This window comes from Terrapene carolina, unplaced genomic scaffold, assembly GCF_002925995.2.
Source record: "Terrapene carolina triunguis isolate 2854851 unplaced genomic scaffold, T_m_triunguis-2.0 Scaffold58, whole genome shotgun sequence".
Classification (NCBI taxonomy): Eukaryota; Metazoa; Chordata; order Testudines; family Emydidae; genus Terrapene; species Terrapene triunguis.
Window position 1 is genome coordinate 78,569,377 of NW_020664409.1, and position 21,414 is coordinate 78,590,790.

Here is a 21,414-nt window from a genome sequence, read left to right on the forward strand (position 1 = left end):
CTAGTAATGCTGATCTAGTTATGGAACAAAAGCTACCACAGGATCATCTCTGGGAAGAGTGATCATGCCAAAAGGCATTTTGAGCTAGGCCTCTTCTTAGTGCCAGTATTTTAATGTAATGTAGAAATATAATCCTTGTTCTAGCCTAAATCGCTTTGCTGTTTTACAAGTGTAGAAACCTAATTCTCAATTTTGGAGCTGAAAAGAGGACTGAAGACTCCTGCTGACTCAAGGCTGAATATGTTGTGTGCATAAAGCTCCAAGGAGGGTATTGGCAAAATACTTGTGTGAGTTTAAATGTCAGGAGATAAAGCCTTTAGTTTATGGCAGGGCAAGAGACAGAGGTTGATATTTGTTTGTGACAGGCAGCAGGTTCTAGTGGATAAGGCAGAAAACAAGCAGGCAGGAATCTCCAGTCTCAGTTCTGATGTTGACTCTGAGTGGGTCTGGGCAAATCACTTAGGCTTCAAGTCAAGGACTTTTTGTGAGTCTGTTTTATTCTATTATAGAAATATTAACTGCTGCTCTTAATTAGAGAAGACTTGGGTTGGTAGAGGTCTTGTACTGAGATGTGCATGAATGTACATTTGTATGCAGCCTAGTTCCAGTCTGTCATAGAGATTCTACAGTACGTGTTCCTTAAACAATACCCCTTGATCTGACTTATCTCAGAGCTTATCTCCCACAGTTACAAGAGCCGTGCATAATGAATGTGCTAATTACACCAGGAGACATAATTCTTAAATACACTCAGTGTTTTGAGTGCACATAATTAAGAATGTCAGAAAAATCCCAGCACCTACCACTCTCTTATACAATGGGGGAAGGTGTCTCCCCATTTCCACAGGTTTAGGTTCAATGCCAGTCTGCAGCGGCTGATCTTTGATCATTCATCTGTTGCTAATTTGGTGGAAAATTACATCAGCTGGTGAACTATTCTAAGAATTAATGTGCCATTCTGAATGTATACCTTAGCTTTGTTTACCTTTGGCTGAGTAAAGTATAGGTACTGTGTGTGAAGTCTTATGTATTCAGACCATCTGGAAGTCCTCACTAGTATGTATGAGAATAATATATTAACTAGTTAATAAAATGTTATACTTAATTCAAAGGTTCCTAAATGACTTAATTAAATACATCACAATTCCGAGTACTTTGGCATTTATACACTGAAAGGGAACGTGCAGTAATGTTGATGAGAGAGTAACAGTGGCTTGAGCCTAGCATGAAGGAGTAGGCACTGTGTAAATTCACATCTGCAGTTTTTCCGGTGCATCTCAGTCTTTACTTGCAATAAGTACTGCAGCAGTTCTGGGCCTAAATTGCTCAATGGACCGCTTGATGTGTTGGACTGCATGGGAGTGCTGAGATACATAAAAGGGGATGAGGAGGAGACCACATTAATTTTCATTTGTGACTTGCTGTGAGCAGTGTTCAAGGCCGGGTCTTTCCTTGGTTGCTGCCATCATAGAGTTGTTCCTCAGTCAAACTACAGTATGGGAGATTCTCCTACTCTTGTTAGTTTTGGAGCAATAATGGATCCAGTGGGCTGAAAGCAGTCTAGTGACAGACATGACATGCTTAACCTGTATCCCACTGAAGATGAAGTAGTAGATTATCTACCAATTTGGCCTTTGATCCAAGTTTCCCTCCTGAAACACAACGTGGGTTTTGTCAGTTCACAAAAATCTGTTTGTTAACTTGCTACAATAAATTTGGAATCTAAAATAATGTGCAACCTAGAGTCCTATTTTGGGTGGCATACATGTGGAGCAAAGTGTTTGTCTTTGGTTATATTTTTGGTACCGCCCACATGGAAGTCGCAGATGGAGAAAAGGAGGGAGAGAGAGCACCAACCACATGACATCTGAACAGTTAACAACGGGTTGGTTATGCTTTAGGTGTGAATGCACCTGCTTACTGATCTCCAAAGGGAGCAGAATAAATTCCAAAGAAAGAAGGAGAGCATCATAATGACATAATTCAGATGTATCACTTACATGCCTTGTTCAGCACAAATGTTAGAGTCAACTGTCTATAGCATTAGTTATCATTTATATTCTAGTAGCACCTAGAGGCCCCAACTGAGGTCAGAACCACATTGTGCTAGGTGTTGTACAAACACACAACAAGAGTCAGCTCCTGCCCCAAAGAACTTACAATTAAAACTGACAAATTGTGAGAGGGGAAACAGACCATAGAGAGGTGACGTGATTTGCCCAAGGGTACACAGAAGGTCAGTTGAAAAGCAGGGGACAGAGCCTAGTTTTCCTGACTCCCGCCCAGCACCCTAACTAGGGTGACCAGCTAGCATGTGTGACCAGCTAGCAAGATGGGGGGGGGGGGCGTAATAGGTGCCTATATAAGAAAAAGCCCTGAATATTGGGACTGTCCCTATAAAATCAGGACATCTGGTCACCCTAACCCTAATCACTGGAAAACACTGCCTCTCAATGTTACCTCTTTAGTAGGAAAAATGTAGAGAAATTATTTATTTTACTAGTTTTACCCAAGAGTTCTAAAGGAACTCAACTAAGAAATTGCAGAACGACTATGATATCGCTTAAATCAGCCTCTGTACCAGATGACTGGAGGATGGCTAATGTAACGCTGATTTTTAAAAAAAGGCTCCAGAAGCGATCCCAGCAATTACAGGCCAATAAGCTTAATTTCAGTACCAGGCAAACTGGTTGAAACTATAGTAAAGAACAGACTTATCAGACGTATAGATGAACGTGACATGGGGAAGAGTCACCATGACTTTTGTAAAGGGAAATCATGCCTCACCAATCTATTATAATTCTTTGAGGGTGTCAGCAAACGAGGGCGATCCAGTGGATATTGTGTACTTGGACTTTCAGACAGCCTTTGACAAGGTCCCTCACTGAAGGCTCTTTAGCAAAACAGACAGTCATGGGATAAGAGGGAAGGTCCTCTCATGGATCAGTAACTGGTTAAGAGATAGGAAACAAAGGCTAGGAATAAATGGTCAGTTTTCACAGTGGAGAGAGATAAGTAGAGGGTTCCCCATTGATCTGTACTGGAACCAGTGCTGTTCAATATATTCATAAATGATGTGGAAAAAGGAGAAAACAGTGAGGTGGCACAGTTTGCAGATGATACAAAATTACTCAAGATAGTTAAGTCCAAAGCTGACTGTGAAGAGTTACAAAGGGATCTCACAAAACTGGGTGACTGGTAGATTAAATGGTGGGTGACAGATGAAAATGACAAAATGGCTGATGAAAGTAAGCATTGATAAATGCAAAGTAATGCACATTGGAAAAACATAATCCCAACTACACATACAAAATGATGGGGTCTAAATTAGGTGTTCACACTCAAGAAAGAGATCTTGGAGTCATCAAAGATAGTTCTCTGAAAATATCTGCTCAGTGTGCAGTGGCAGTCAAAAAAGCTAACAATGTTAGGAACCAGTAGGAAAGGGATCGATAAGACAGAAAATATCATAGTGCCACTATATAAATCCATGATATGCCCACACCTTGAAAACTGTGTGCAGTTCTGGTATTAAGGGTATATTAGAATTGGAAAAAGTACAGAGAAGGGCAACAAAAATGTTTTAAGGGAATGGAACAGGTTCCATATGAGGAAAGATTAAAAAGACTGGGGCTGTTCAGCTTAGAAAAGAGATGACTGAGGGGGCATATGATAGAGGTCTATAAAATCATATATGGTGTGGAGAAAGTGACTAAGGAAGTGCTATTTATCCCTTCATAGCACAAGAACAAGGGGTCACCCAATGAAATTAATGGGCAGCAGGTTTAAAACAAAACATAAGGGAGTATTTCTTCACACAAAGCAGAGTCAACCTGTGGCACTTATTGCCGGGGATGCTGTGAAGGCTACAAGTGTAACTGGGTTCAAAAAAGAATGAGAAGTTCATGGAGGACAGGTCTATCAATGGCTATTAGCCACGATGGTCAGGGATGGAACTCCATGCCCCGGGTGTCCCTAAGCCTCTGACTGCCAGAAGCTAGGACTGGATGACGGGAGGGAGCACTTGATTAATTTGCCCTGTTCCATTCATTCCCTCTGAAACGTCTGGCACTGGCCACTGTCAGAAGACTGGATACTGGGCTAGATGGACCATTGGTCTGTCTCAGTGTGGCCATTCTAATGTTCTTTATTTTAAGCTCTTGCTTAAATCGGTCTGGAAATGCATGAAAAAGGGCAGATCCCTCACCTTGGTGGAAGGTCTGACTGGCATATGTAGTTCAAACAGAAGCGGGTTGGGTTCTTCTAGAGTCCATCTCACTTTAGCTGGTCTTGGAAGGCTTGCCTGCTTTTTATAGCAAATGCTTTCCTACCCCATATGCTGTCCTTTTAAAGTGAGAGAGTCCTTCCAATAATAAAAACAAAAAAACAGTAACTCTTGGGAGTTTTCCCTACTGTTATAATTGAGCTGTCATGCAAACTCCATGGTAACATGAATATATGAATTTGGTTGAAAGAGAGTCTGTTTTCTTTAGCATCAGTATGAAAGAGTATTAAGCTCTTGAGTGTGTGCCCCATAAAGCATGCTCATAAGACTTTGTGCATGGAGGCATAGCATGCTGCATTCTCTTACACATCCAGGGGGTGGGGAGGGAGCTGTTTTGAATGGCTTCATATTAGATCTTGGGTGACACTCAAAATGAAAAAAAAAAAAATCACTGCAGGTTCTAAGTTTCTTCTTAAGTGAAGGAGCAAGACAGATCCTACCAGAATTTGGCATTTGCTTATAGTGAATGTAAGTTGACTCTTCCTGACAAAAGATGTTATATGTGCCACAGGACCTGTTGTTTTACTCCACGGATTGTACCCTCATGGATCAGAAGCCAACAGCCTCTTTAGCTTTGCAGTTTCCCTTAGCCCAGCAACAGAACAGACTTCTCTTCTGATGATCAGTGAGACGATTCCTGCTAATCAAGTTATTTTCCTAGGACCAGATATTTCTTAAAAGTTCTGTCTTTTGCAAATTTTTCAGCCAAGATCAATCATCATTCTTTTTCTTTCAACCTTGTGAAAGGTAGTCCTTTCCCCCCATGCCATGTACCTCTTTAATCCCTAGCTGACTGTGTAGGTTAGGAGGAGGTTTACACGTATATCCATGTCGCCTTTTTCTGAAAACACCTTTTGAATTTGGATTAACCAAGGAGAGAATAAAACTCTCTATTCTGTTTGTTTGTTCGTTCAGTAAAATGTTGTTACCGATCTTAAGGTTCCATGATCAAATTCAAGCCAGTAAGGATATGTCTCAGAGCCCAAGCTACACAGGCCTCCCGGGAAAGCAGATAAACTTATATTGTAAACTGAACAAAACAAATCTTACACTAATTACAATGAAAATGTTTTTATTTTGCAGAAAATTATTTCTTCTAACCTTACATGTTTGGGGCTTGACATTAACCTCAGATATGACAGCATGTGTCATCCTGTAAACTCATCTATCTTGCCTATGCATGCATGTACAGGGCCAGTTTTACAAGTGTGGTGGTGATGTATCACACCCATCTATGAACAGGCAGGGTTGTGTCCTTAGGTGTGCATCATAGTTGAGACACTGTTCATCCAGAAATACTGAGCAGTACAGATTCCCAGTTCTGTAAAAGCAGCTTCAATTGGGACAATACGATACAATTTATTATTGTGCAGGGCTTCAGTCATTCTTTATGGAGCTAAGGGTAAAATTTAGAAGTGGGCCCTTGATAAATCTAACGGGGGTCCAATGAGGCAGTGTAGGGTTGAGACACTTAAGGAAGTGAGTAGCTAAAACTGACACAGGGTGCCAGGTCTCACAAGATGATGAGCACCCTCAACTCCTGTTGACTTCAAAGGCTATTGAGTAGCTCACCCCTGACAGAAAGAGCCCCTGATGGCTCAGTTCCATAATGGCGAGCTCAGAACCTAACACAAGTGAGTAAAGATTGTCATGCAGGTTGCAGAGAGGTCCTGGAGCATGCGGCAATGGGTGGAAGCAATGTAGGAAATTTCACACAAAAATTCTTAGTGTTGATGAGGCCTCAGAATATTCTTCATGCTACTGTCATCTCAGAGAGGCTTAAATCCTAGGTATGCTGATGGATCTGGTGAATCAATCCTGTAGAGTATCAGAGGGGTAGCCGTGTTAGTCTGAATCTGTAAAAAGCAACAGAGGGTCCTGTGGCACCTTTAAGACTAACAGAAGTATTGGAGCATAAGCTTTCGTGGGTGAATGCCCACTTCATCAGACGCAATCCTGTAGAGTTTCACAGTGTACATGGAATTACACTACGTTAAAACACAAAACTACGTTAAAAGAACATTGAGGTTGCCCAGTCAAGCACTCTCAAGTGGATAAATGCCAGAATTAAGACTGCACAGGAAAAGTTTGATGTAAATGATTTGCCCAGAATCAGACAGGAACTCTGGGGCAGAGGCAAGGACAGACTCCAGTTCTCCAGAGCAGCATTTGACTGCCTCAACCATGAAACCATCCTTTCTCTTTCTGCAGTCCCCTGCCTCATTTACCGCACACCTTCCAACTTCTGCAACCGATGAAGCAGGGACCTTCCAGATAACAGCTTCCTTTACCACACAACCCTGCTTCAGTCCCAGATCACCACCCATCCAGTGTGCTGAATGAGGCAGGGATCTTGTTGAAAAAATAGTATGTGATCATATAATTAAACATGGTATCAAAATGCATATGCATAAGGGGGTCAAATTAAGGTTGCACAAGCACCTTAATTCTGATATTTCCTAACTTATTTGGCATCATATTGATACACACAAGGTTCATGAGTAGGATTGGATCCCTTAGATCTACTGCACAGGTCTCTGCCACTTGAGCTAATGGAGGAGCTGACAGCAGTAGTAGATTGCCATCCTCTGTGTGGACTGGCTACTAGAGGAGGAAGCAGCACACAGATTGCCATGGGATTTCACAGATATTTGCTAACAGCAGTGGAATGGTGAGACTCAAGAATCTTTGGTTCCATTTCAGGGTCTACAGGGGAATATGCTGAAGTGGCCATGGACTCTTCTGCTCCTCAAGCCTGACCCCTCCTGCCTGTTTCCCCTCCAGCTGTCCTTGTGCTGGTCCTATCTCTTCCCTTGTCACCCAGGTTCTTATACCAGGGCCAGTTTCCTCACCTAGCCTGTCCAACCCCCAGGCTCCTCGTCCCAGTCTCCTTGCCCAGCCAGTCCCAGTCTTCCCCTCCAGGCTCCATAGCTGAGTCTCAGTTCCCATCTCACTAAACTCCTCATCCAATCTCAGTCTTCCCATTTGCTCCCAGTCTTCACACCAGGCTCTTTGTCCAGCCAGTACCTGTCACCCCACCATGCTGGTTCCTTGTCCCAGTCTCCCACCCTTCTACCTGGTTCTCAGTCTTTTTCCCCATCCACTAACTCCCAGTCTCCTTGTCCAACCAGAACCAGTCTCCCCTTTTAGCCAGCGCCCAGTTCCAAGCTCCGCTCCCTGGGCTCCATGCCCCAGTCTACTACCTCCACCACCCAAAATGTCCCCTCTGTATTCTACTCAGGTTGCATTGTCCTCCATACTGCCTAGATGCCAGCGAGAGAAACACTCTGAGCACAGGAGAGACAGTCTCCTTGCTTTCAGTTCTGATGCCCAGCATCACAGTGGCCCTGCAACAGTCAGGAACAGCAATTGCAGAGAAAGTCCTGCTCAGACCCAGTACCCTTAGGCTGGAGCATGCTCAGTGAATGCTCAGGTGCATGCTTCACAGAATTTAGCTGCCAAACTCCAACAAGTCTCTACTGAGGATGTGTGAACTGCGATTTTTCAAGGGCTTATAACTTATAAACACAAATCCCTGACACTAGAGTGAACCCCCTGCAAATTTCAAGTCTCCTGCTCCAAAGCATGGAGGAAATTTTTTGAACATAGGCAAAAATATGTATTTTCCCCTAAATTAGTTCTTGGAAATGGCTGAACCATTTCTGCTGAAACTTTTCAAGAAAATATATCAGCCTGAGTCAGACACCCAGCATAGGAAATTTCAGCCCAAACATTTTAAGTTTGACATAATGTGTAATCGAAAATGGGAACTTATAATGGGACGTGTCGAGCAATTACCTGCTCTGCCTGTAATAAAATGCAAATGTATTTGGCTGTTGTGTAATAAGTAGAGTGAAAAATCTCTCCTGCCCCCCCCCCCCCCAAAAAGTCAGTGAAAATGTTGACATTTCGCCTCAATTTTGGGGTTTTGAAGTTTTTGACTAAAACCTGAAAAAAATAAAATAAAGGAACACAGACATTTTCCAGGAAAATTTTTATTTCTACAAAAAAATTAATTTATTGCCAAATTAGCTCTTTGAATGAAAAAAATTGACCAGCTCTAATAACCAGTAGTGCCTATATCTGTGATGTGTATATAATTCATAATAATGTGGCAGCAACCATCTCTAAAGCACTTACTATCCTTCATTTTTGGCATTTCCTCTTCTCCATTTGATTTCCTTTTCTTCTGTATCTAATTGTGTCTCCCTGGGTGCAGACTTGCTAAAGTTGTAGAGGGTAGGAATACATTCTGTACAGTGCTGGATTTAGTGTATGACTGTTAAGATGAATAGGATGGTTTAGAGCAGGGGTGGCCAACCTGAGTGGGAGAAGGAGCCAGAATTTACCAATGTACATTGCCAAAGAGCCACAGTAATAAGTCAGCAGCCCCCCATCAGCTCCCCCCGGCTCCCAGTGTCTCCCGCCCACCAGCAGCCCCGCTGATCAGCGCTTTCCCCTCCCTCCCCGCACCTCCCGATCAGCTGTTTCATGGCATGCAGGAGGCTCTGAGGGGGAGGGGAGAGGACCGAGGGCACGGCAGGCTCAGGGGAGGGGGCGGGAAGGGGTGGAGTGGGGGCAGGGCCTATGGCAGAGCCAGGGGTTGAGCAGTGAGCACCCCCCGGCACATTGGAAAGTTGGCACCTGTAGCTCCAGCCCTGGAGTCAGTGCCTATACAAGGAACTGCATATTAACTCTGACGAGCCGCATGTGGCTCTGGAGCCACAGGTTGGCCACCCCTGGTTTAGAGAAACATATAATGACCATCAGCTAGATAGACAAGCTGGGTGAGTTAATATCTTTTATTGGCCCAACCTCTGTTAATGAGACAAGCTTTCGAGAGTCTCTCTCTAACCAACACAAGTTGATCCAATAAAAGAGATTACCTCACCCACCTTGTCTCTTGAATATCCTGGTACCAATACAGCTGCAACTACACTGAATGCATCAACTAGAACTAGATAGTCTTAGGATGAGTCCATGTTATGTTACGCAGCAGTGAAAGTGTGCTGCACTTCTTTAGCCAGAAGATGGCATCATTGTGCCATGAGGAATGCTCAGTCACTGTTTTACCTTAAACTGGGGAGGCAGGTAGGTAGGCTGGGGATTGAGATGGGTTTTGTTTCCATAACAATTCCTCTGTGGACATACTGCTGCAAAACAGATCACCTAAGGCAGTCTTCAGATATAATATGCAAATGGCAATAGCTCTGTAGATGTTCTAGTCCTTGTTGCTAAAATCATCTAGGTTTCTTTCATTATAAGTTATGGGAGTGACTCATCCTTCTTGAGCACTGCTGTGTGACTTTTCTAAATCAGCATTTGATCACATCCAAGTCTGTGCTAGCAGAGAATTCTTTCAGCTACACTGTATGCATGCAAGTGGCAACCAGTGATGCAGTCACATTTTATCACATTCAGTTTTAAAAGACTGAGCTCTTTGTAGACTGCATGATCATTTACAAATTGTGCCTGCTCTTTTAATCAAAGATTTATGTGAAATATTGTAAAAATGTTTCATAAATAGTGGGCTTGAGCTCAGGAGGAAAGCCTGTGAATGCCTGCCTGTACCTGCAGCTGTTTTGGAGAAAAAGACCCAAAGGCAAGTAAAGATATATTTCTATTGGACTGGGTCACTTCAGCCAGCTCAGGAAGGGTGAAGTTCACTCCTGTGCAGAGGGTCAGTGCACTTCAGTCCTGCCATTTCTGTCCTATTTTGAGGGCTTAAGTTGGGATTTAAATGATGCAGGCCTTGTTCTACCTTTCTTTACATGGGTGAATTTCATCTTATTGGAATATCTCCCATTATAGTGGAATGGGAGTGGTTTCCAGTGCTTTGCTAGAGGCAGTGTGATCCCTACAACTAAGCCTCGTGTTACAAGAAGGAAGTCCTGAGTTCTAATTGTAGCTCTGCCACTAACTTGCCACATGGCCTTTGGCAAGTCATTTCGGCTCTCTGCCTCACTTTCCCTAGCTGTACAATGTAGATACTAATACTAACGTCCTCTTGAGGGTGTTTGAGGAATAATCAGTCAGGGTTTGTGTAGTATTTTGAACGCATAAGGCACTATACAAGTGTTAAGTATCATTACTGCTGTTACCTGTAACTGACCCATGTGTGTACCTGTATGGAATGAACCAGCTGAGCGGACCAAGAAATAAATGAAATGTGAGAGGGGCACTGAGGGCAGGTCAGAAACTCCTTTCTTGTGTCAGAAAAAATAACCTACTTCTGATCCAGGCACAGGTCATTTCCCATACTTCTGCTCAAGAAAAGGAAAAAGCCCAATCAACTCCAGAAACCCCTAGTGGCCAGAAGGAGGAGCTACAACATAAAGCACTAGTTCTAAATTATCTGCAGAGGAGATACTGAAAGGGAGAGGATGTTTTCTATTCCCCTGTACAGTACTTTAAATGAAGGTTTGTGAGAAAGAGAAAGTGATTTCCTGCTATTACCGCATTAAGACTTTCCACTAAAAAACAACAACTGCATAACCCCATGGGAAAAGAAAGAGGCATCAGTAGCATCTGCTTTGGCAATTCTTGTATAGCCTGTCATGCCAGTAATGTTGGATCAAATTCTAGTATGAATCACCCCCGAGATTCCTCTAACGGAAGCCATTTGAAATTTTTTTACTTTTTTGTCGAAAAATGTAATTTCACCTAAACGTCCCATGGAAACAGTTCAGTTTCAACAACACCTTTCCATTTTTCAATGAAACAATTCAAAACAAATGTTCATTTTGTTTAGAATTTTTCATAAAAAAATCAAAAGTTTCCATGAACGTGTTGAAATGAAATCATTATGTCAACATTTATCCTGGAAATAAAATACTATTTTTAATAGTTTTACCTACAACCTCTCTGCTCATATGTCTGTTTAACTATGAAATAACATTGTGTGTTTTCTCTGAATATGAGTTCATTTAACTCCAGCATGGTTCCTCTGAGCTTTTCCTGTTCTGTACATAAATCACTTTCCCGTGATTGCCGTTCCTTCTTGACTCAGGGCCTGATCCTGCAGGGTGCTGACCAATGCCTACAAGGTACTGAGAGCCCTCAATTCCCACTGAATTCTGTGGCAGTTCAGTACATTCTGCACCTCTTAAGGGGCTCAGCACACTTCAAGAGTGAGCCCATAGTCTGTGGCAGTTTTAAGAGCAGAAGTAAAACAAACAATCCTTGAATAGCATGGAGGGAGGCCCCCCCTCTGCAAATCTAAAGAGCAAGTGCTGGATAATGCAAGAGTTAGCTAGCGTCAATTGGTCTTGTCTGTCATATGTGTGTTGTATGCATTTGGGGTGTGTTGTGTGCCTCTGGTCATGGAAGGAGCTGAGTCAGGGGTGTGGTTTGGAGCTCAAGACTGTAACAATAGAAACCGTGCATTTCAGATGACAGGAGCTTTGTTTGAAATGCTAGTAATCTTCAGTATATACACAGATGTAATCAAGGCTTATTTTAGGTGAATTTTAGATAATTTCCTTGTGTGACTGTTTGCATTCTGTTAGCTCTTATGGAAAGTGAAGCTGTCTATTAGGGCTGGTTGACAGTGGTGGAAAAGCTCCTGCTTCAGGAGTAGTAAACAAAGAGTATGGGCAATTCCCTAGAGTTACTATGGCCATTTGGCTAGAAAAGCATTTAAAAATAAACCATGATGGCCAAAACCCAGTTTTAATTAATAATCATTTAGCCCAATCAAACATGCTGATTTTAAAGAGTCTAGTGCTAGAAATATGCTTTTCCAGGGTTGTTGTTTATTTTTATGCAGTCAGCAGAGTTACTGAGAGAGAGAGATAAGACTCTCAAGCACATCTGCTGCATACCATCAATTTCCTTCCAGCTGAGCCACTTTAGCTCCTCTGGAATAGATGCTGATTGGCTGGAAGCTGCTCCTGTATTAGAAAATATTCAGATGTTGTTTAATAACTACATTCAGAAATAAGAACAGCAGTGGCTGATTCAGCATTCTAATGGCAGCACAAGAGTGTCCTATGTAGGGGATACAGTTTCAGGACTAAGGTCCCTTGCAAACACCCATGCACATAAGTTCCATTGGGTTCACCAGGTCTATTCATGTGTATAAAGTGTGTGCAGGATTGGAACCTAAGCTGGTCCCTTGCTTTAAGAAACGGAAAGGACAGGGAGAGCTGTTGCTTTCCAAATTTTAGCAGAAGGGCTGCTACTGAAGTTGGCACCATTTCTATTTGCTATTTCATTTTACAGAGAAAACATTATGTATGAAACAGCACCTGACATGTTCCTTAGAGCTGTAAGCACAGAGCTTGTGTGTAGTGTGAGGCTAACAGCACTTAAGAAATCTTTATGAACACACATTTCAGACCTAACCCACTTATAAAGTGGGTTTGTACACTTCCCCCTACATGCACTCTTTTACATATATTTTACTAAGCATATATTTATGTACATGCATTTAATTTCCTTTTAAAAAAGAATGTATCCATTTTAATTTTAAATGAATATAAATTGTGTGCAACCATTGGGGTGTGTGACAATGGTAGAAGAGTTGCTGCTTCAAGAGTAGCAAACAGAGGGTGCTCAGGGTATGGAAGAATTCTCTGCCGTTTGTGTAGTCATTTGACTAGAAAACTGCATGTAACTGTTCAAACTGCTAGGTAGTGTCATTGTGTGCTGTTAGAGAGTTGACACATTCCACCCCAGAGGTGGCTGCTCTTCAGTGGTGGGTGAAATGTTTCCTGAATTTGGGGCCCAGTCCTATGACCATGGCAGTCCAAAGGAGCAGGCGCAGGTCCTTGTTTGTAAAGCACTTTTGGATCCATCAGGGTCAAAATTATTTTATAAAAGTAAGATTAGCAGCTATTAAAGAATATTGAAATAAGATGGGGAGCCCTTGCCACACCTGCCAACGAGGCGGGGGGTTGGGAAAGGGGGAGCACTGCATAGCCAAATCAAGCCAGGAATAGGAGAGGGAAGCTTTTTCCCTCCTTTTGTCAGAGGAGGGAGAGCTGTGTTCCTCTCCAGCTCCCCCATACTTTCACCCCTGATTATTATTAATAAGACTCTAGATCAAAGCTGCTCCTGTATTAGGCTTGGTCTACACTAAACCCCCAAATCGAACTAAGGTACGCAACTTCAGCTACGTGAATAACGTAGCTGAAGTTCGAAGTACCTTAGTTCGAACTTACCTCGGTCCACACGCGGCAGGCAGGCTCCCCCGTCGACTCCGCGGTACTCCTCTCGTCTAGCTGGAGTACCGCAGTCGACGGCGAGCACTTCCTGGTTTGACTTATCGCGTCCAGACAAGACGCGATAAGTCGAACCCAGAACTTCGATTGCCAGCCGCCGAACTAGCGGCTGGGTGTAGACATACCCTTAGATGGGCATTGTTTAATAACATCAAACACTTAAACAAAGGCATTGACTGGCCCAGCTCTCTATGGCAGTGCAAGGATCTTCGATATGGAGTGGTGGGAGAAAGTCTGTTAAAGTGAAGGATCATGTTGTCTCTGGACAGTGAGTGAACCCCTGGCATCCTCTCCCATTAACCTGCTGTCTTCAGAGATGAGGGAACAGGAGGGAAATCTAACCACAAATGACTTCCCCTCCTGCCTTTTAACTTCCTCCTCTGGGTGTTCCCTTGAACCCTGATCCAGACCCAAGAGTTAATGAAAAGTAAAAAGAATTCTTACTGTAATAATGTTTAAGTGCTTTTCTATTTTGCATTTTTTTTCAATTGCTTATGGTGCACTTTGATAAGATGGAAGTAACTTCTTTCCTGGGCATTTTGTGTCCCTCCAGTTTATTTCATGGATATCTCCACCACATATAATAATAATAGTAATAATACCTGGCTCTCATATAGCACTTTTAACCCACAGGTCTCAATGCACTTTACAAAGGAGTCAAGTATAATATTCCCATTTTACAGAGGGGGAAACTGAGAGGTGAAGTGACTTGGCCAAGGTCACCCAGCAGGCCAGTGGCAGAGCCAGGAATAGACTCTAGGTCTCCTGAGTCAGGGATTATGTTCACTAGAACTGGAGGTGTACATTCCAGCTTGAGGAATCATACCCATGCTAACTCTGATCAAGCTGCTCCAAGGATGATTCTGTTCAAGACCATTGGTTTGTACTTGGGCAGCTAGCCCCTCCCACTGCCTTCATGGCCACAACTACACTTCTATTTTTAGTGCGCCTGCTCAATCAGCAATCCTGTGCACATGTCTCCATGACCTGGAATTTACACCTTACGGCTCAGTGGAGACATATTCACAGTGCAATCCGGGGATCAGTCCACTAGGCCACACTCTACTCTCTGTGTGGGGGCAGTGTATTTGCTACACCAACACTGACTTGGACTCTAAATACATTCTATGGGTAGCATACCCAAGATCACTTATTCATTGACACTTCAAAAACTCCCGCACACCAATTTGGGTCTATGCTGGTTATGTACTATGTATGTACCTTGTGAACCTTGTAACCGATACTTGTAACCTCTCATAACTCAAACCTGACCCCAGATGTACAGTACCTTCCTTCTTAACTTGTGTAAATTTGATTTTAAGCATTAGCTTTAAAAAAAAATGTATATCTCTTTGATGGAACTAGCCCTTGTCATATATGGAAGCATTTCCCTTTTCCTTCATGGGAAGAGATTTTTGTACTGTTTCCCAATTCTCCTCCCTCTGTGCAAACATGTAATAGGCCAAACATATTTCTGGGCTTTGAAAGCAAAGGAGTTACAATGGAAAGAAATTCAATCTATTATATGAAACCTGACTTTTTTAAAAAATGGGATTCATTGAGCTGTCCTTGAGAGGTGGTTACTTTTGTCTTTACCAGTTGAGCCCCATGGCTTAAAAAAAAAAAGATGCAAACACAGGATTTGAAACATTATTGAAAGATTTACAATATTTGTCTTCCTGTGTTTAACTTGGATTCATTTAAAATTCCCTTTATTCTATTTCCAACTCATATAGTCCAATAAAACAAGACACTTGATTGCTCTCATTTTCCATGTCTTACTTTAGGTCACGGTAAGATAGTTTTGTTGAGATAATTGTTTGACCAGTCACTTAGGGCCTGATCCTGCAAAAGCAATCCTTTAATGAGAACTCTGGTGTGTAGGCAGGATCAGGGCTTTATTACCCGAGTTGTCTTGAAGGTTTTGTGGGGCTGTTACATTAATATTTGTTGTCTCTATAGCGCCAAAAATGTGCATGGAGCTTTACAGACAAACAGAAGCTGAGGTCCCTCTCCTGAAGATCTGTAGTGAGACAAAAGCAAGAAGAACACGGACAGCCACTGGAGAGGATGTATATAATCTAAGGGGGAGATTTTCATATTCTCCTTTGAGCTTTTGAAAGTCTCCACCTAAGTATTCATAGTGCACTCATCACTGTACTTACTATCTCAGTTATATATTATAATTGCAAATTATCACTTATATAATATAAAATCCTTCTTGTGGTCTGATTTTTCCTCCCATGGAAGCATCTGTTAACTCTCTTTTTTTTTTTTTTCCCCCATGAAGGGCACAGGAGAAGAGGGGGCCAGAACGCTCAGATAATTTAGTTGCTAGTGATACTAATGAACAAATCTTGAGCTGTTAATATCACAGACAAAAACCTTACTTCTTCCTTCCTTCACATACATAAGCACATGCATGCACACACACACAGATGTAGGTACCAAAACTGGAGGATTAGGTTTCCGTGGGCCTTGCCAGCAAAGTATGTTTATGTTTTTCCAGGAGAGGGTGGAGGTGAAAACAGAGGCATCTGCAACCTTATCGATATCCCTGTCCTCCACTAATAAATATCTGCTCTTTCCTATCAGATTAAGAACAATTAAAACAACTTCCCAGCAAGAGGGAGACAGCTAAAACTCACCCCATCCAAACCCCTGGTCATACCTGTTGCATGTTTTATACCATTGCCTCTTTTATAAAACATTCCATGGAGGATAACAATCCCCCCCGTGCAGAGGGCTAACATGAGGCTTAGGTACCACTGAAGTCTTATTTTGAGGGTGCAAGTGGGATCTAAGATGTGCATGGGCCTTGTGCTGGCCCTTTGTATGACTATATCCCTTGTCTTAAGTATAGAAAATGTATACAGAGTAGAACCTCTTTTTCCTGAACTAATTGAAGATCATAATAGTGAACATCTCACGCGTACAGCCAGTACAGTAATTTATTGGTCAATGATAGTGTACAGAATGAATGGTGACAAATGTATACAGTGTGCCTAATTTGTCTTTGTTTGAGCTGCATCTCTTCTTTGCTTCCAGAACTCTGTCTTTTCAAACCTGTACGGCTGCTTGAACATGGGCTGAAGGATTGAAGTTACGTTTGGTGGCAGAAAGATGACGACTTCAGTGGCAGAAAAATAGTTCATAAAATCAGTTGTTCATAAGATCAATGTTGATAAAATCAGGGTTCTACTGTACTGCATTTACTTATATTCTGGGCCAAATCACTCTCTTGGACAGTCCTTCTAGACTGTCCTAATCCTAGCTCCCGACGGAAGAAGAAGATCTGTGCACCTTCTTCCGCCCCATACCATAACATGTACACTGCATCAATTCAGAGTTACTGATCTAGACGTGCAGTCACTTACTGAAATGTAACTTACACCCCCACTGCACATCGTCTTCACTGGGGGCGGTGGGTGCTCAGCACTTTTGAAAATCAGGCCACTTATTTAGGTGCCTAATATAATGCCAGGCACCCATATCTGGAAAACACTGAGTCTCCATTTCTCTATCTGTAAAATAGGCCCTTAGGCCAAATCATTATCCATATGGAGGGAACTCTTTGCACAGATCTTCCTGTTCTGTCAGGAGGTTGGCGGGGCGGGGTGGGGCGGGATTGGAGAGGCTTTCCATGGCATGGTTCCCCTCGCACTCACTCCCATATGCCAAACCCCATTGAGAGCCCTTTGTGGGGTCAAGGACCTGTAGCTGGGAAGGAGGAGGTTGAGTGGTGCATATCATTAGATTTGGATGCCCACAGAAAAGCTAAAGGAAGGTTCGTGCAGCCTGGGATCTCGGTGCTGGGGGAACCTGAGGAGGGCCCAGAAGGAAGGGTGACTGGAGTATATCTGGGATGCTAGCTCCAATTGAGCTTCTCTGCTAGGAATCCTGGGCTGCAAAGGGCAGGCTACAGCGCCTCCCTCTGGATGCTCCAAAGAAGTAAATTGCCGAATCTTTGGGACAGGGACTTCCTATGTGTTTGTATACCATCCACAGTGTCCTGTTTGAGGCATTTAGGCACTACAACAATAGAAATGTTTGATAATACTTCTGAGCATGAGAAATATTCTCAAGCAGCACTTTTCATTAATATTTGTGGATACAGTTATATGTGTGGTGTTGCTGCTAAGTCTGTACATTTATTTTGCTTAACGTAGCATTTGTCTCCTTAATTGGGTGGTAAAGGCAGGCAAGATTAGATTAGAATATGATGTTCTGCAAGCTGATGTCTTCAGTTCAGAGTAAATTAATAAATTTATGATTGGTTGTTCTGCTGGAAAGGACGACTTCTTTGTTCTGCCCTATTTCAGCCACGCTGGAGCATATAGGTTACTTAGCTGTAAGTGCACCATGTCTGTTGGCCTCTTTATTTTTCTTCTGTGGGGGCACTGATGTGCAGGAGGGGCAACTGTCATTGGGAGCTGCTGGATGCTTAGCACTTCTGAAAATCAGACCTCTTATTTAGGTGTCTAATTTTTGACTGAGGAGCCTAAATTGCGGCCCACATTTCTGAGAATCTTGGCCTAAGAAAAGAGAGCAAATGGGGAAAATAATAAAGAATGAGTATTTCATACTGCACAGTAATTCTCTGCCAGGAGGATCCTTCACTTTTGGTAATCCAATTGCTCGAATTTCACTTTAATAAATAATCTTTATCAATTCCATACTTAAACATTTGATCACTAGGTGCCTGATAAATCACTATAAAATTTGATATTCCATAAGAAACGTTTAAACAGTCACATTTATTACAGCAGGGGCAAGCTCGTTTGGAAAGTGCTTTAGTAATACTGGAATAAATAATAGAAATCAGGGGCCAACCCTCAGCTGTGTATATCAGCATAGCTGACTTTACAGACTTCAATGGAGTGATGCTAACGTACACCCCTGAGTTTTTAACCTGCATTAATTCACTGGCAATGGGAGAGATTTCAGGGAGGCACCATGGAGGACATACCCTGTAACAAACAGCAAAAGCGTGCCAGGTACTTTAAAGTGACCTCAATGCACACCAGCTTTTTCCCTTCTGTGTTTCTCCCCTTTATCTTCCTCTGCATAGTTGGTTTTATGTTTTTTATCTTTTGAAATTAAAGCTTGGGTTTTCCCCTGAGACAGATACTGCAACCACATGCAATATCTTTAGCAAACTGTATTTTGCTCCATGGTAGGAGGGGTTATGACAGCTCCTCCAGGAACTAAAAACTAAGGGGGTTACTATGCCAGGTCACTGAGGCTGGAAACCGCTCCAGAGAAATACCATCCCCTAGGGTGGTTTGAATATACTGGTTTGGACTAGAAGAGAGGCAAGAAACAGAGAATGAACTTGGGATATAAAGACTGAGTTTAAACAGACACTAGGCTTTCTTTCTGATCCAGCAAACGGACATGATGTTTTGCCCAAGGGGTCTCCCTAATCCTTGCTGAAGAGTTGGAAGGACTTTGGCTTATCAGGGCCCCATAAAACTGATGGGTGGCTCCTTCTGATACATTTGGTATATATACATGCATAGATCCATTTATCGTTGTTTTTCTCTTTATGCTTTTGTCCTTAAATAAATATACTCTGCTTTGGAAGAGCTGAATGGTCCCCGGTAAAAACACTCATTGTCCTAGGAGAGAAACTAGAGAGCTGAGGTCTGGATATATGTCACACTTGCTGGGGATAACCACAGTAAAGAGCAGAGTGCTGTCTCCTAAAATCCCTGGTCATAGGAAGAGGGATGACAGTCCTTGCCCAGAGAGCAGTGAAGGCTAGAGGTCTGAGATCTGAGCCGGCATTCCTTGAGCAGATCACAGAGGGGGGTTAAAGGTGCAGTTGCTCTGAAACTGTGACACCCCCTCACAAAAGCATATACAGAAAGCAACTCTTGTTGCTATGGTCCTGCATAAACTGGAAATCATCACTGAAATTGAAGTTTTGTATTAAGCCTAATACCTGGTGTGGGCTGTGGCCATATTTTCTACAAAATATAATGGGATACTAGCAGTACAGGAACCTGTCAAGCTAGGACCTGGTCCTAGAACTATTACTCACATAAGCAGTCAATTGACTTCTGCAAGACTACTTGTGTGACTAAAGACAGCTTGCATGAGTAAGAGTTGCAGGATCAGGACTTTGGACCTTACATATTATTTTCCATCCTTCTCCAATCTACCCAGGCTCATATACATAATCAGATACTATATAATCAGAACAAGAATTTTACTGTTAAAGCCCCTGATTTTACAATTCAATGTGTGTCTATACCTAGTCCACTGGAGTCAATGGGACGCCATCTTAGCTGAGGGGTTGTGCTAACAGGATATGTTAGAGTATCCGGCTCTTTTTCTAATTATATTAAACAGGAATAAAAGAAACCCATTTCTGTGTGGTTTCTGCAGCCTGACTAATTTTCCTCTTCTGCTCTTTTCTCTTGGCATCTACTGCTTCATTTTCAGCATACATTCACTAATTATGCAGTTAGCTATTTCTCTCTGAAATATCATGATTTGGCACTGTTGCTCATTTAAAACATCTACAAAAATAGGACTCTCTCTTGCTACCATACATAGAATTACACAATATCTGCTTGGGAAAGATACCCTTTCAAACTTGGCACTAAAGAGTTAATTTATATGGCTTAGGAAAATCATGATTTCCAAGGGACAAGGATAGACTGATTATAAATCTCAGTGGGCTCTGAGGGTGTTTTGGATGAGTCATGTCCTTTATGGAGATGAATGCTCTCTTATGCTTTTTTGCTAAAAGTCATAGTCACGCTTTTGACAGTTGTGTGTACTGTTTTAAATTAAATGGCATAACAAAGCTGGTAAATTTTCGATGTTGTTGAAGAAAACCAGAGCCAATTGTTTTATTACACAAAGATCTTTCCCAGTGTTATTGCATTGGATTATTTGAAATCTGTGTGCTGTGCTTCATTTTTGTTTGACATTATCTGAATAGAACACCAAGAATGATGTATCAGCTCCACTTAGGAAAGTGAGACAGACAAAATAATGTTTGGATAGAAGTAGTTTTATTTTTCTTCTCTGTTTGAAGAAGAAAGAATCAACATCTTAGTCTCGTGGTGAGAAAGGAAAATATTTTATTCTCAGTACATTTTAGGTTTCCTTGGCTCAAACAAAGATTTATGGATGATTTAATTTTATAAGTGCTTTAAAATTTGATTGTTTCTTTGATCAGTTATAAAATCTCAACTCAAAAAGGTGAAGTCAGGGTTTGGATTTTTTATTATCTATATGTGCAGACTACTTGGAAGGGTTTGAGCCGATGAAAAGTTAATGAAATATGCATTGGGTGTTCAGTAATTTTTTCTAGCCTTAGACTGTTTTTCCCAGACATTTTGACTCCTACAGAATGCCTCTGGGGAAGGGAACTGTAAATCATATTATATACACATAGCAGTCAGGTAGAGAGGAAGAAGGGTAGCAACATGTTCAATGAAGGTCTGAGGACATAATTCTGTAGTTGCCAAGTGCCTGTTCCGTGAGGAGCAACAAAGAGTCCTGTGGCACCTTATAGACTAACAGATGTATTGGAGCATAAGCTTTCGTGGGTGAATATCCACTTCGTCCCCTGTTCCATGAGGGGGATCTGGGTTCACCAAGAACCAGAAGATGTGCAGTTGTACTTTCAATAGGTAACATCCTTTGTTTAAAACATTAGCATATTGATACAGAGCTTCTTTGCTCATCAAGCTCTGCAGCCATACCACGCAATCACTCTCTTGCTTGGGACATGGCTTACTCATGTACTTTCTCTAGTTCTTCACCTCCTCAGGAGTATGTAGAAAAAGTGGGCTATACCTACAGAGCTTCACAAGAGTATCCTATTCCCTAGAACAGGGATCCATTGTGGAGGTTTATTATGCTATACACAACAGGGCTTTCAGT